At 42.2% G+C, this 13228-nt stretch overlaps 1 long non-coding RNA gene across 1 annotated transcript in view; it reads right to left on the minus strand.

Moving 5' to 3' along the window:
- LOC138854330 (uncharacterized) overlaps positions 1–13228 on the minus strand; it is a 386009-nt gene that overhangs the window by 291709 nt on the left and 81072 nt on the right. The gene's annotated exons all lie outside the window — the stretch shown is intronic.

Raw genomic sequence — 13228 nt, forward strand, 5'->3', positions numbered from 1 at the left:
TTCGTGTTCGTCTTCTTCTCATCCTCTAGACAGTGATCAAACAAAAAAAAAATCAATGCCAAAAACTTTAAAAATAAATGCCGAGGACTGGGAACAATAAGACGGAGTGCATATATTTTATTTAAAGATTTTTCTTGTTTGTCGTGGTGGATGAGGCAGTAAGATGGAGTGCTCTCTGGCCATGACCAGTCAATTCACTTCATGCAGAAAAGTGCATGTAATGCGTGTCCAGGGTCTACCACTACAACACCCGTGTGTCTATGTAATTATATATTTGTAATTACTTATTTGTAGTTACAGAAGCAGAGGTACGCTCGTTGTGTTCCTTCTTCAGTATTCTCTTTAGCATGAAAAAATTCCATTAGTTACTGACTTACAGCACTTACTAATCCATTAGTTTAATACTTTCCGATGGTCAACCACACTATTTGTGTGTTTGTGTGTGTTTGTGTGTGTGTGTGTGTGTGTGTGTGTGTGTGTGTGTGTGTGTGTGTGTGTGTGTGTGTGTGTGTGTGTGTGTGTGTGTGTGTGTGTGTGTGTGCGTCGTGCGTGTACTCACCTAATTGAGGTTTCAGGGGTCAAGACTCAGCTCCTGGCCCCGCCTCTTCACTGAACGCTACTAGGTCCTCTCTCTCCCTGCTCCATGAGCTTTATCATACCTCGTCTTAAAGCTATGCATGGTTCCTGCCTCCACTACCTGACTTGCTAGACTATTCCACTTCCTAACAACTCTATGACTGAAGAAATGCTTCCTAATATCCCTTTGACTCATCTGAGTCTTCAACTTCCAAGTGTGACCCCTTGTTTCTGTGTCCCCTCTCTGGAACATTCTGTCTATGTCCACCTTGTCTATTCCACGCAGTATTTTGTATATTGTTATCATGTCTCTCCTAACCCTCCTGTCCTCCAGTATCGTCAGGCCGATTTCCCTTAACCTTTCTTCGTAGTACATTCCCCTTAGCTCTGGAGCAAACCTTTGCACTTTCTCTAATTTGTGTGGGTGTGTATGGTATAAACCTTGGTAATAAATACTTGTCGGTATTTATTACCAAGGTTTATACCATGTACTCATCTAGTTGAGGTTGCAGGGGTCGAGTCCAAGCTCCTAGCCCCGCCTCTTCACTGGTCGCTACTAGGTTACTCTCCCTGAACCGTGAGCTTTATCATACCTCTGCTTAAAGCTATGTATGGATCCTCCTTCCACTACATCGCTTCCCAAACTATTCCACTTCCTGACTACTCTGTGGCTGAAGAAATACTTCCTAACATCCCTGTGATTCATTTGTGTCTTCAACTTCCAACTGTGTCCCCTTGTTGCTGTGTCCCATCTCTGGAACATCCTGTCTTTGTCCACCTTGTCAATTCCTCTCAGTATTTTGTATGTCGTTATCATGTCCCTCTATCTCTCCTGTCCTCCAGTGCCGTCAGGTCGATTTCCCTTAACCTCTCCTCGTAGGACATACCCCTTAGCTCTGGGACTAGTCTTGTTGCAAACCTTTGCACTTTCTCTAGTTTTTTTGCGTGCTTGGCTAGGTGTGGGTTCCAAACTGGTGCCGCATACTCCAATATGGACCTAATGTACACGGTGTACAGGGTCCTGAACGATTCCTTATTAATATGTCGGAATGCTTTTCTCAGGTTTGCAAGGCGCCCATATGCTGCAGCAGTTATTTGGTTGATGTGTACCTCAGGAGATGTGCCTGGTGTTATACTCACCCCAAGATCTTTTTCCTTGAGTGAGATTTGTAGTTTCTGGCCCCCTGGACTGTACTCCGTCTGCGGTCTTCTTTGCCCTTCCCCAATCTTCATGACTTTGCACTTGGTGGGATTGAACTCCAAGAGCCAATTGCTGGACCAGGTCTGCTGCCTGTCCAGATCCCTTTGTAGTTCTGCCTGGTCTTCGATCGAATGAATTCTTCTCATCAACTTCACGTCATCTGCAAACAGGGACACTTCGGAGTTTATTCCTTCCGTCATGTCGTTCACAAATACCAGAAACAGCACTGGTCCTAGGACTGACCCCTGTGGGACCCCGTTGGTCACAGGCGCCCACTCTGACACCTCGCCACGTACCATGACTCGCTGTTGTCTTCCTGACAAGTATTCCTGATCCATTGTAGTGCCTTCCCTGTTATCCTTGCTTAGTCCTCCAGTTTTTGCAGTAATTTTTTGTGTGTAACTGTGTCAAACGCCTTCTTGCAGTCCAAGAAAATGCAATCCACCCACCCCTTTCTCTCTTGTCTTACTGCTGTCACCTTGTCATAGAACTCCAGTAGGTTTGTGACACAGGATTTCCCATCCCTGAAACCATGTTGGCTGCTGTTGATGAGATCATTCCTTTCTAGGTGTTCCACCACTCTTCTCCTGATAATCTTCTCCATGACTCTGCATACTATACATGTCAGTGACACTGGTCTGTAGTTTAGTGCTTCATGTCTGTCTCCTTTTTTAAAGATTGGGACTAAATTTGCTGTCTTCCATGATTCACGCAATCTCCCTGTTTCGATAGATGTATTGAATATTGTTGTTAGGGGTACACATAGCGCCTCTGCTCCCTCTCTCAGGACCAATGGAGAGATGTTATCCGGCCCCATTGCCTTTGAGGTATCTATATCACTCAGAAGCCTCTTCACTTCTTCCTCATTTGTGTGCACTGTGTCCAGCACTTGGTGGTGTACCCCACTTCTCCGTCTTTCTGGAGCCCCTTCTGTCTCCTCTGTGAACACTTCTTTGAATCTCTTGTTGAGTTCCTCACATACTTCACGATCATTTCTCGTTGTCTCTCCTCCTTCCTTCCTTAGCCTGATTACCTGGTTCTTGACTGTTGTTTTCCTCCTGATGTGGCTGTATAACAGCTTTGGGTCAGATTTGGCTTTCGCTGCTGTCATTTTCATATTGTCGTTGGGCCGCCCTTCTCATCTGTGCATATTCATTTCTGGCTCTACGACTGCTCTCCTTATTCTCCTGGGTCCTTTGCCTTCTATATTTCTTCCATTCCCTAGCACACTTGGTTTTTGCCTCCCTGCACCTTTGGGTGAACCATGGGCTCATCCTGGCTTTTTCATTATTCCTGTTACCCTTGGGTACAAACCTCCCCTCAGCCTCATTGCACATTGTTGTTACATATTACTCATCTCATTAACTGGCTTCCCTGCCAGTTCTATGTCCCACTGAACCCCGTTCAGGAAGTTCCTCATTCCCATGTAGTCCCCTTTCTTGTAGTCTGGCTTCATTTGCCCTGTAGCTCTATTGTGTATTCGAAGCTTAAAACCATATGATTGCTGGCCCCAAGGGGTCTTTCATATGTGATGTCCTCACTATCTGCACTACTCAAGGTGAATACTAGGTCCAGTCTTGCTGGTTCATCCTCTCCTCTCTCTCTTGTAGTATCCCTTACGTGTTGGTACATGAAGTTTACCAGTACCACCTCCATCATCTTAGCCCTCCATGTATCTTGGCCCCCATGTGGCTCCAAGTTCTCCCAATTGATTTCCTTGTGGTTAAAGTCACCCATGATCAGGAGCTTTGCCCTGCAAGCATGAGCTCTTCTGGCCACTGCAGCCAGTGTGTCAACCATCGCTCTATTGCTCACATCAAACTCGTGCCTTGGCCTCCTGCTGTTCTGTGGTGTTATACATCACTGCAATTACCACTTTGGGACCTTCAGAGTGAAGCGTTCCCAGTATGTAATCCCTTGCTTCTCCGCTGTCTCCTCTCTCCAGCTCATCATCCAGCTGATCAGCAGTGTCACTCCTCCACCTCCCCCCTGTTCCCTCTGTCTTTCCTCAGGATCTGGTGTCCCGTTGGAAAGATGGCATCTGTTATTATACCTGTAAGCTTGGTTTCTGTGAGAGCTATGATGTCCGGTGATGCCTCTTTGACTCTTTTATGTCACTCCTCCCACTTATTTGTTATTCCATCAGCGTTTGTGTACCATACTTTCAGTTTCCTCTCCACTGTGGTTTGGGAGGCCTGTGAGGGTGGGAGACCTTGTAGTGTACTGTGGGATTCTATAGCTGGGTGTTGGGTGGAAGCTGTGAGTATGGATTGTAGTTTGTGTTGGGATGGTGTGATAGGTTGTGGGGTTCTGAGGATAGTTCTGTGTGTGCTTGGAAATAAATGGTATAAAATACCGACACAATGGAAATATAAACACATGCAGTATAATGTGATCCTTTATTGACAACGTTTCACCCACACAGTGGGCTTTTTCAAGTCACACACAGATCTACCTGGGGTGGAAGGTATGGGAGTATTTATAGTCATGTTCAGAATGTTGAGGTCAGGTGGAGAATGCTGCATCTGATGATCTACCGGGTGGGGTTATAGAGTCTTGGGTAGCTTGGCAGGGGTATTGGACAAGTTGTGAGTAGACCTTCTGCAGTGTTCTATGTTCTTATGTGGGATAGCGATGAAGAATTTTCTTGGCGAGTGGTTCAGCTATGTTATAGAAGCCGTTGTTCTGGTTTAAATTGTTGGTTATAGAGATAAGCGATGATTCCAGGATTCTTCGGTATTGAGTGTTGTCTTCTGTGGCGATAAGTCTTGAGTTTCTGTAGTTAATTAAATGGTTGTGTGAATTGCGATGTTGTACACAGGCATTCCTTGTATCGTCAGTCTTGCTTGCATATTGGTGTTCTGAAATACGTGTTTGGAGGTCTCTTGATGTTTCGCCCACATATAATTTGTTGCAGTCATTACAAGGGATTATGTATACCCCTGCAGAGGATGGAGGCTTGTCCTGTCTACTACTGGTGATGTCCTTGATGGTCGTGGTTGTGGAGGTAGATACTTGGAATGATGTATTGGAAAAGATGTTGGAAACATGTTTGGCAATGGAGTTGGTGGGGAGGACTATGTATCTCTTCTCGGCAGTGTCTTCTCTGGGGGTGTTGAAGATGTTTAATGCCCGCCGTCTGCAGTCTCTGATGAAGTGACGAGGATAGTGGACTTTAGAAAATACTTGTTCAATTATAGTGCATTCTTCCTCAAGGAACTCATTCTGCGTGCACTCAGAATCTGCAGCAATGAGTTCCTTGAGGAAGAATGCACTATAATTGAACAAGTATTTTCTAAACTCCACTATCCTCGTCACTTCATCAGAGACTGCAGACGGCGGGCATTAAACATCTTCAACACACCCAGAGAAGACACTGCCGAGAAGAGATACATAGTCCTCCCCACCAACTCCATTGCCAAACATGTTTCCAACATCTTTTCCAATACATCATTCCAAGTATCTACCTCCACAACCACGACCATCAAGGACATCACCAGTAGTAGACAGGACAAGCCTCCATCCTCTGCAGGGGTATACATAATCCCTTGTAATGACTGCAACAAATTATATGTGGGCGAAACATCAAGAGACCTCCAAACACGTATTTCAGAACACCAATATGCAAGCAGGACTGACGATACAAGGAATGCCTGTGTACAACATCGCAATTCACACAACCATTTAATTAACTACAGAAACTCAAGACTTATCGCCACAGAAGACAACACTCAATACCGAAGAATCCTGGAATCATCGCTTATCTCTATAACCAACAATTTAAACCAGAACAACGGCTTCTATAACATAGCTGAACCACTCGCCAAGAAAATTCTTCATCGCTATCCCACATAAGAACATAGAACACTGCAGAAGGTCTACTCACAACTTGTCCAATACCCCTGCCAAGCTACCCAAGACTCTATAACCCCACCCGGTAGATCATCAGATGCAGCATTCTCCACCTGACCTCAACATTCTGAACATGACTATAAATACTCCCGTACCTTCCACCCCAGGTAGATCTGTGTGTGACTTGAAAAAGCCCACTGTGTGGGTGAAACGTTGTCAATAAAGGATCACATTATACTGCATGTGTTTATATTTCCACTGTGTGTGCTTGCCCTTGCTGCTCTGTCCTGCTCTGATTGACATCTGCTGGTTCCGTCTTTTTTCCTTTCCTAGCTCCTTTCGCTTTTTTGTCCTCTCCCTCAGCTGCTGTCGTTCTGTTTGTGTTCTCTCTCTGTCTAAGAACACCCTCTTTTACTCTGCCGAGTACTTCAACCGTGGTTTCTCTTGGAGGATCCTGTTCCGCACTGTTTCTGTCCTGGGAATCAGCTTGATCGGTAGTTTTCTCCCCTTTAAGTACCCCCTATTCTCTGAAAATTTACAATCTCCTCCATGTCTTCTTCACCTATTTCTGTGATGATGTTCTCAATCTCCTTTCTTTCTGCCAGCCATCTTTCAGTGTGTGTCCTTTCCTCTCTCCTGAAGCCCATGGATAAACACTGATTTTGCCCTTTCCTCCTCCCATTGCCTTTCCCTCTGTGACTCTGGTTCCTGTCTGTACGTGGTCATTTTCTCCCTTGTTTTTTCCAGTGGCTCTTGGTAGCATGGTTGTGCCTCTGCATTTGACCTATCACCCTCTCCAATTGCACCCAGCTGCTCTCCCCTTACAGTCCTTGGCCCTTCTTGGCAGGCTGATATGACCTTAACATAATTCATGTCTCCTTCCTTCCTGTTTGGCCTCTCAGGTTCATATGCTGTGTCTTCTCTTGTCAATGTTCCTGTAACTCACTTCAGCCTGTTTACCTCATCTTCTAGGACCCTTATCCTGGCTACTGCAGTTTCGACTTGTGCCTCCCAATTCTTCTTCTCCTTCTCCAACCTCTTTTCCAATTTCACAGAAAGCTCTGTCTCCATTTTTTTCAGAAAGCTCTCCTAATTTTCTCTCCCACTCTTGTTCCATCCTTTTCCACTGCTCCTCCATCCACTCCTCTCTACCAGAACCATTCTCATCTGATCCCCGGTTCCTTAGAGTCCCTACCATTTTTTTTTCCATTTTCTTCCCTTTCTTTTTTCTTTTTTGAAAGAGAGAAAGGGGAAAGGTAGGAGAGAGAGAGGGGGGGAGAGTGAGAAGGGAAAAGGGAGGAGAGAGAGAGGGAAAGAGAGAGAAGGGAAAGGTAGGACAGAGAGAGAGGGGGGAGAGTGAGAAGGGAAAAGGGGGGAGAGCGATAGAGAGGGAGAGAGGGGAGAGAGGAGGAGAGACAGGGGAGAAGGGGGAGAGAGGGGGGAGATGGAAGAGAGGGGAGAGAGAAGATGGGGAGAGAGAGAGGGGAGAAAGATGGAAAATGGGAGAGGGGAGAGATAATGGGAGGGGGAAAGATGTTAGCGGGGGAAAGATGTTAGAGGGGGAGAGATGGGAGAGGGGAGAGATGTTAGAGGGGAGAGATGGGAGAGGGGAGATAGGTATAGTGAGTGTGTGTGTGTGTGTGTGTGTGTGTGTGTGTGTGTGTGTGTGTGTGTGTGTGTGTGTGTGTGTGTGTGTGTGTGTGTGTGTGTGTGTGTGTGTGTGCGTGCGTGTATGTGTGTACTCACCTAACTGTGGTTGCATGGGTCGAGACTCAGCTCCTGCCCCCACCTCTTCACTGATCGCTACTAAGTCCTCTCCCTCTCTGCTTCCTGAGCTTTATCATACCTCTTCTTAAAACTATGCATGGTTCCTGCCTCCACTACTTCACTTGCTAGGCTATTCCACTTCCTGATGACTCTATGACTGAAGAAATACTTCCTAACGTCCCTGTGACTCGTCGAGTCTTCAGCTTCCAGTTGTGACCCCTTGTTCCTGTGTCCCCTCTCTGGAACATCCTATCTCTGTCCACCTTGTCTATTCCCCGCAGTATCTTGTATGTCGTTATCATGTCTCCCCTGACCCTTCTGTCCTCCAGTGTCGTCAGTCCGATTTCCCTCAACCTTTCCTCATACGACATTTTCCTGAGCTCTGGGACTAGCCTTGTTGCAAACCTTTGTACTTTCCTCTAACTTCTTGACGTGCTTGACCAGGTGTGGGTTTCAGACTGGTGCTGCATACTCCAGTATGGGCCTAACATACACAGTGTACAGTGTCTTGAACGATTCCTTATTAAGGTATCGGAAAGCTATTCTCAGGTTTGCCAGGCGCCCGTATGCTGCAGCAGTTATTTGGTTGATGTGTGCCTCCGGTGACGTGCTCGGTGTTATGGTCACCCCGAGGTCTTTCTCCCTGAGTGAGGTCTGTAGTCTTTGTCCACCTAGCCTATACTCTGTCTGCGGTCTTCTTTGCCCCTCCCCAATCTTCATGACTTTGCATTTGGCAGGATTGAATTCGAGAAGCCAGTTACTGGACCACTTGTCCAGCCTGTCCAAATCTCTTTGCAGTCCTGCCTCATCCTCATCCGATTTAATTCTTCTCATCAACTTTACATCTGCGAATAGGGACGCTTCAGAGTCTATTCCTTCCATCATGTCGTTCACATATATCAAAAATAGCACTGGTCCTAGAACTGACCCCTGTGGGACCCCGCTCGTAACAGGCACCCACTGTGATACCTCTTCACGTACCATGACTCGTTGCTGCCTCCCTGTCAGGTATTCCCTGATCCAATGCAGTGCCCTCCCTGTTACATGCGCCTGATCCTCCAGCTTCTGCACTAATCTCTTGTGGGGAACTGTGTCAAAGGCCTTCCTGCAGTCTAGGAAAACGCAATCTACCCACCCCTCTCTCTCGTGTCTTACTTCTGTTACCTTGTCATAAAACTCCAGGAGGTTTGTGATACAAGATATGCCTTCCATGAACCCATGCTGGTTTTATTTATAATCTTGTTCCGTTCCAGGTGTTCGACCACTCTCCTGATAATCTTCTCCATGACTTTGCACACAATACATGTCAGAGACACAGGTCTGTAGTTTAACGTCTTCCATTTCTCAAGTAGTTGCCCAGTTTCAAGGGATGTGTTGAAGATTGTGGTTAGAGGCACGCACAGCATCTCTGCTCCTTCTCTAAGGACCCATGGGGAGATGTCCGGTCCCATCGCCTTTGAGGTATCAAGGTCACTTGGGAGCTTCTTCACCTCCTCCTCGGTTGTTCGTATGTCATCCAACACTTGTTGGTATATTCCATCTTGATGTTCCCTTCTGTGCTGTCTTCCCACAGCCCTTCCTGTCTCTACTGTAAAAACTTCCTTAAATCTCCTGTTCAGCTCCTCACATACCTCCTGATCATTTCTTGTGAGTTCTCCACCTTCTGTCCTTAATCTGATCACCTGGTCTTTGACTCTCCAGATAGCATGGCCGTGACGAACTCTAGCTCAAGTCCCTTCACTGCCGTCAATATATACCTAGTTGGATGAATCTTATTGTGGCTAGCTGGTCTAGTGGCTAACGCGACGGGCTGGAGTTTTGAGACTATGACCGCGGGTTCAATCCCGGCCGAGGGTATGGTTTGTTTGCAATCGTGTCATTACGATTTCTTGAGTCATGTTGACGGCAGTGAAGGGACTGGTCTTTGACTGTTGTCTTCCTCCTGATGTGGCTATACAAGTTTCGGGTCAGTGTGTGTGTGTGTGTGTGTGTGTGTGTGTATGAACTCATTTACCCTCCATGTCGGTGACAAGTTCATTTAGCTTCATCACCATTATTAAGTTTAAGAAGTGCCTCTTATTTTCTCTGAATATGCGTATGAAACACTCGTAAAGAAGTGCAACATCTTATTCATTCTGGACTGAGCTTCGGCAGACATGATAAAGCTTAATCCTAAACGAAAAGTTGTCTAAAATAAAGTCTTACTCTGCAGTATGTGCCTTTATACTCATTATCTTTGTCTTTATACCCACTTTGTCCGTGTCTTTATACCCACTTTGTTCGTGTCTTTCACGTGGCAGTCTGTCCTTGGCTATCATATCTATGAGTCGCAATACTATTTTTATTATACTCAGTGGGAGTGCTAAGCCTGAAAAGATGACACACAGTTTAGGTAATGAGAAATATTAAGACCCGATCTGAGGAAGGGGAGGGTAGTTCCAACTCCAAATATCAAGAAACCTTCACTAGCATCAAGTCTATGCATTGGAGTATTTAACACGTGGTCTTATCATTCATAGTAATGGTATACAATACCGACATGTATATGAGAAAGACATGCGCATTAGTTAAACATTATTTTCGAAACGTTTCGCTTGTTCTGTAGGCTTCTTCAATCGGATACAGAGGTGACTAAATATTGGAGAAACGTGGTGTTACATACGTCTTCACTGGTACTTGTGAAGAATCTCTGTTCACATCTTCAGGTGTTGGTCTTGTGTTTACCAATCATGAGTACGTGACAGATTTTGGATCTAAATATCGTACTGCTGACAACAAGTAAAAAAAAAAAAAAAAAGTTAGCAAAACAAACCTTTAATGGGACAACATTTCACTCTGTGTATAGTTTTATAAGTCATAACTGATAAAGCTTTATATGCAGCAAACTTTGTCCCGATAAGATATTATCCTGCAACTTGTGACTTCACGTCGCTGATTTTTCCAAATGTCAGGTTGTGCATGATGGTTACCGTGGCAGGACGTTGCCATGCTGTTTTCTATAAGTTGCTTTTCTCCGGTATGGTACACTATCTCCATTATTTTCTCTCCTACTCCCACTCTCACTATTTTATATTTGTTTGGGTTGAACTTAATAACCAGTTGTTTTTATCAATCTAGATCATGCAGTTTCTTGTAGTGTTCTTGAGTATACATTCTTCAAATTAACTTGGCTTCTGTCACAAGTCTTTAAGATAAGATAAGATTTCGTTCGGATTTTTAACCCCGGAGGGTTAGCCACCCAGGATAACCCAAGAAAGTCAGTGCGTCATCGAGGACTGTCTAACTTATTTCCATTGGGGTCCTCAATCTTGTCCCCCAGGATGCGACCCACACCAGTCGACTAACACCCAGGTACCTATTTGCTGCTAGGTGAACAGGACAACAGGTGTAAGGAAACGTGTCGAAATGTTTCCACCCGCCGGGAATCGAACCCGGGCCCTCCGTGTGTGAAGCGGGAGCTTTAGCCACCAGGCCACTGGTATTATATATTATATATATATATATATATATATATATATATATATATATATATATATATATATATATATATATATATATATATATATATATATATATATATATATATATATATATATATATATATATATATATATATATATATATATATATATATACCAGCAAAAATATATTGTAGTGCCTTGATGCCAGTGAAGGTCTTTTTGACCAAAGGAACTGAAGTTAACCTCCCTTTTCTTGCATCAATCTGATTACTTCCCATTTCTCAGGCGCTGTTCCGCCCTTAATTATAATACTGATTATGCTAACCAGTATTATAATTATGTAACCAGTATTATAATTATTTGGTTTAAACAGCAACGTTCTTCTTGCCGTATGAGGCAAGCGAAAATTTGTGTATGCAATAATTTCGCAAAAAATAATTCTGAACCTAACGAAAAAAAATATATTACATTGTTTGTTTATTATTAAATTATTGTAAATTATTATTATTATTATTATCACACTGGCCGATTCCCACCAAGGCAGGGTGGCCCGAAAAAGAAAAACTTTCACCATCATTCACTCCATCACTGTCTAGCCAGAAGGGTGCTTTACACTACAGTTTTTAAACTGCAACATTAACACCCCTCCTTTATTGTAAACTTATCTAAAATATATTTAGTTGGATTAGGCTAAATTAAATTGAGCTTGTTATAATAAGTTTCGGTAAGTTCTCTAAAGTTCTTTTGTTACAAAATTATTAATTTTTACATTAACATAAATGAAAAAAGTATATCTTTAAACATATAAGATAAGAGAAATTTTTTAGAAAGGACTTAATTTTAAACGAGTTCTTGCTAACTGACCAGTATATATATATATATATATATATATATATATATATATATATATATATATATATATATATATATATATATATATATATATATATATACATATATATATACACATATATATACACATATATATATATATATATATATACATATATATATATACATATATATATATATATATATATATACATATATATATATACATATATATATATATATATATATATATATATATATACATATATATATTATATATATATATATATATATATATATATATATATATATATATATATATATATATATATATATATATATATATATATATATACTATATATATATGCAGTAAGATCACAGTAAACAGGTGATTTCAAAATATGCAAAAAACCACTCTGAAAGAATAGAGAAATTCCAAGCGCTTTCGTGACTACTCATATTATCAAGAAACTATGGTTCCTTGATAATGTGAGTAGTCACGAAAGCCCTTGGAGTTTCTCTCTTCTTTCGGAGTGGTTGTTATATATATATATATATATATATATATATATATATATATATATATATATATATATATATATATATATATATATATATCGCCAATTTGTCAATATACACAGTTTAAGCCCGGGTCAGAACTCTACTCACTTAATACTGAAAATTTTAAATCATAAATTACAGCTAATATCACATGTCGCCTCAACTATGTTAAATGACTGAATACCTTAATGAGAGAATTTATAGTGAGACTTGAAATGTCTGGATGAGGAAGAAGAGTAACGTAGCATTCAAGACTCAGTATTATAGTATGAAAAAGACACATAAAAAGGTGTAATCTTTTATTATAAGGTTTCGTTCAGGGGGAACTTTATCAGATTATCAAAGCCTTAAGGAAGAAGGCCCCTAATGATGACCATGGGTTTTCAAAAGTATTCTGCTATTTTTTACTTTTACAAAAAGAGGCTCACAGCAGTTTTTTGAGTCTTCCCATGCACTTCTCTGCTCTCTGCCTCTTAAAACAATCAGTATTACCTGGAGTTTACCTGGAGAGAGTTCCGGGGGTCAATGCCCCCGCGGCCCGGTCTGTGACCAGGCCTCCTTTATTAGGTCCCACATTTTTCCTAATGTATATGTTAACACCTTGCGGGTGTTAGCACATACATTACATAACAAACAAACGTGTGTGTTTGCATGTGCCAATATTGTGAGGGAAATACAAACTAAAAATAAAATGTAATTGAGAGAGGAGGTGGAAAGGCTATATAAGATAGGTTGAACCAATGGTTACTAGTGTTCCACACCAGCATGTGCAAGGTAATAAAATATGGCGACGAGGAAACTCCAATAGACAGTTTATAAAACGCCCCAAAAAAAATCAAAGAAACAAGATATAGAAAATGAACATTACACCTCTCTTAAAATATTAAAAAAAAAAATCATAATAGGGCCTTTATGCTGTTTAATTTTTTACCTTGATAGTCCTATTTCTTATTACCCCAGAGGAAACAGGATACTCCA

Source organism: Cherax quadricarinatus, chromosome 55, assembly GCF_038502225.1.
Source record: "Cherax quadricarinatus isolate ZL_2023a chromosome 55, ASM3850222v1, whole genome shotgun sequence".
NCBI lineage: Eukaryota > Metazoa > Arthropoda > Malacostraca > Decapoda > Parastacidae > Cherax > Cherax quadricarinatus.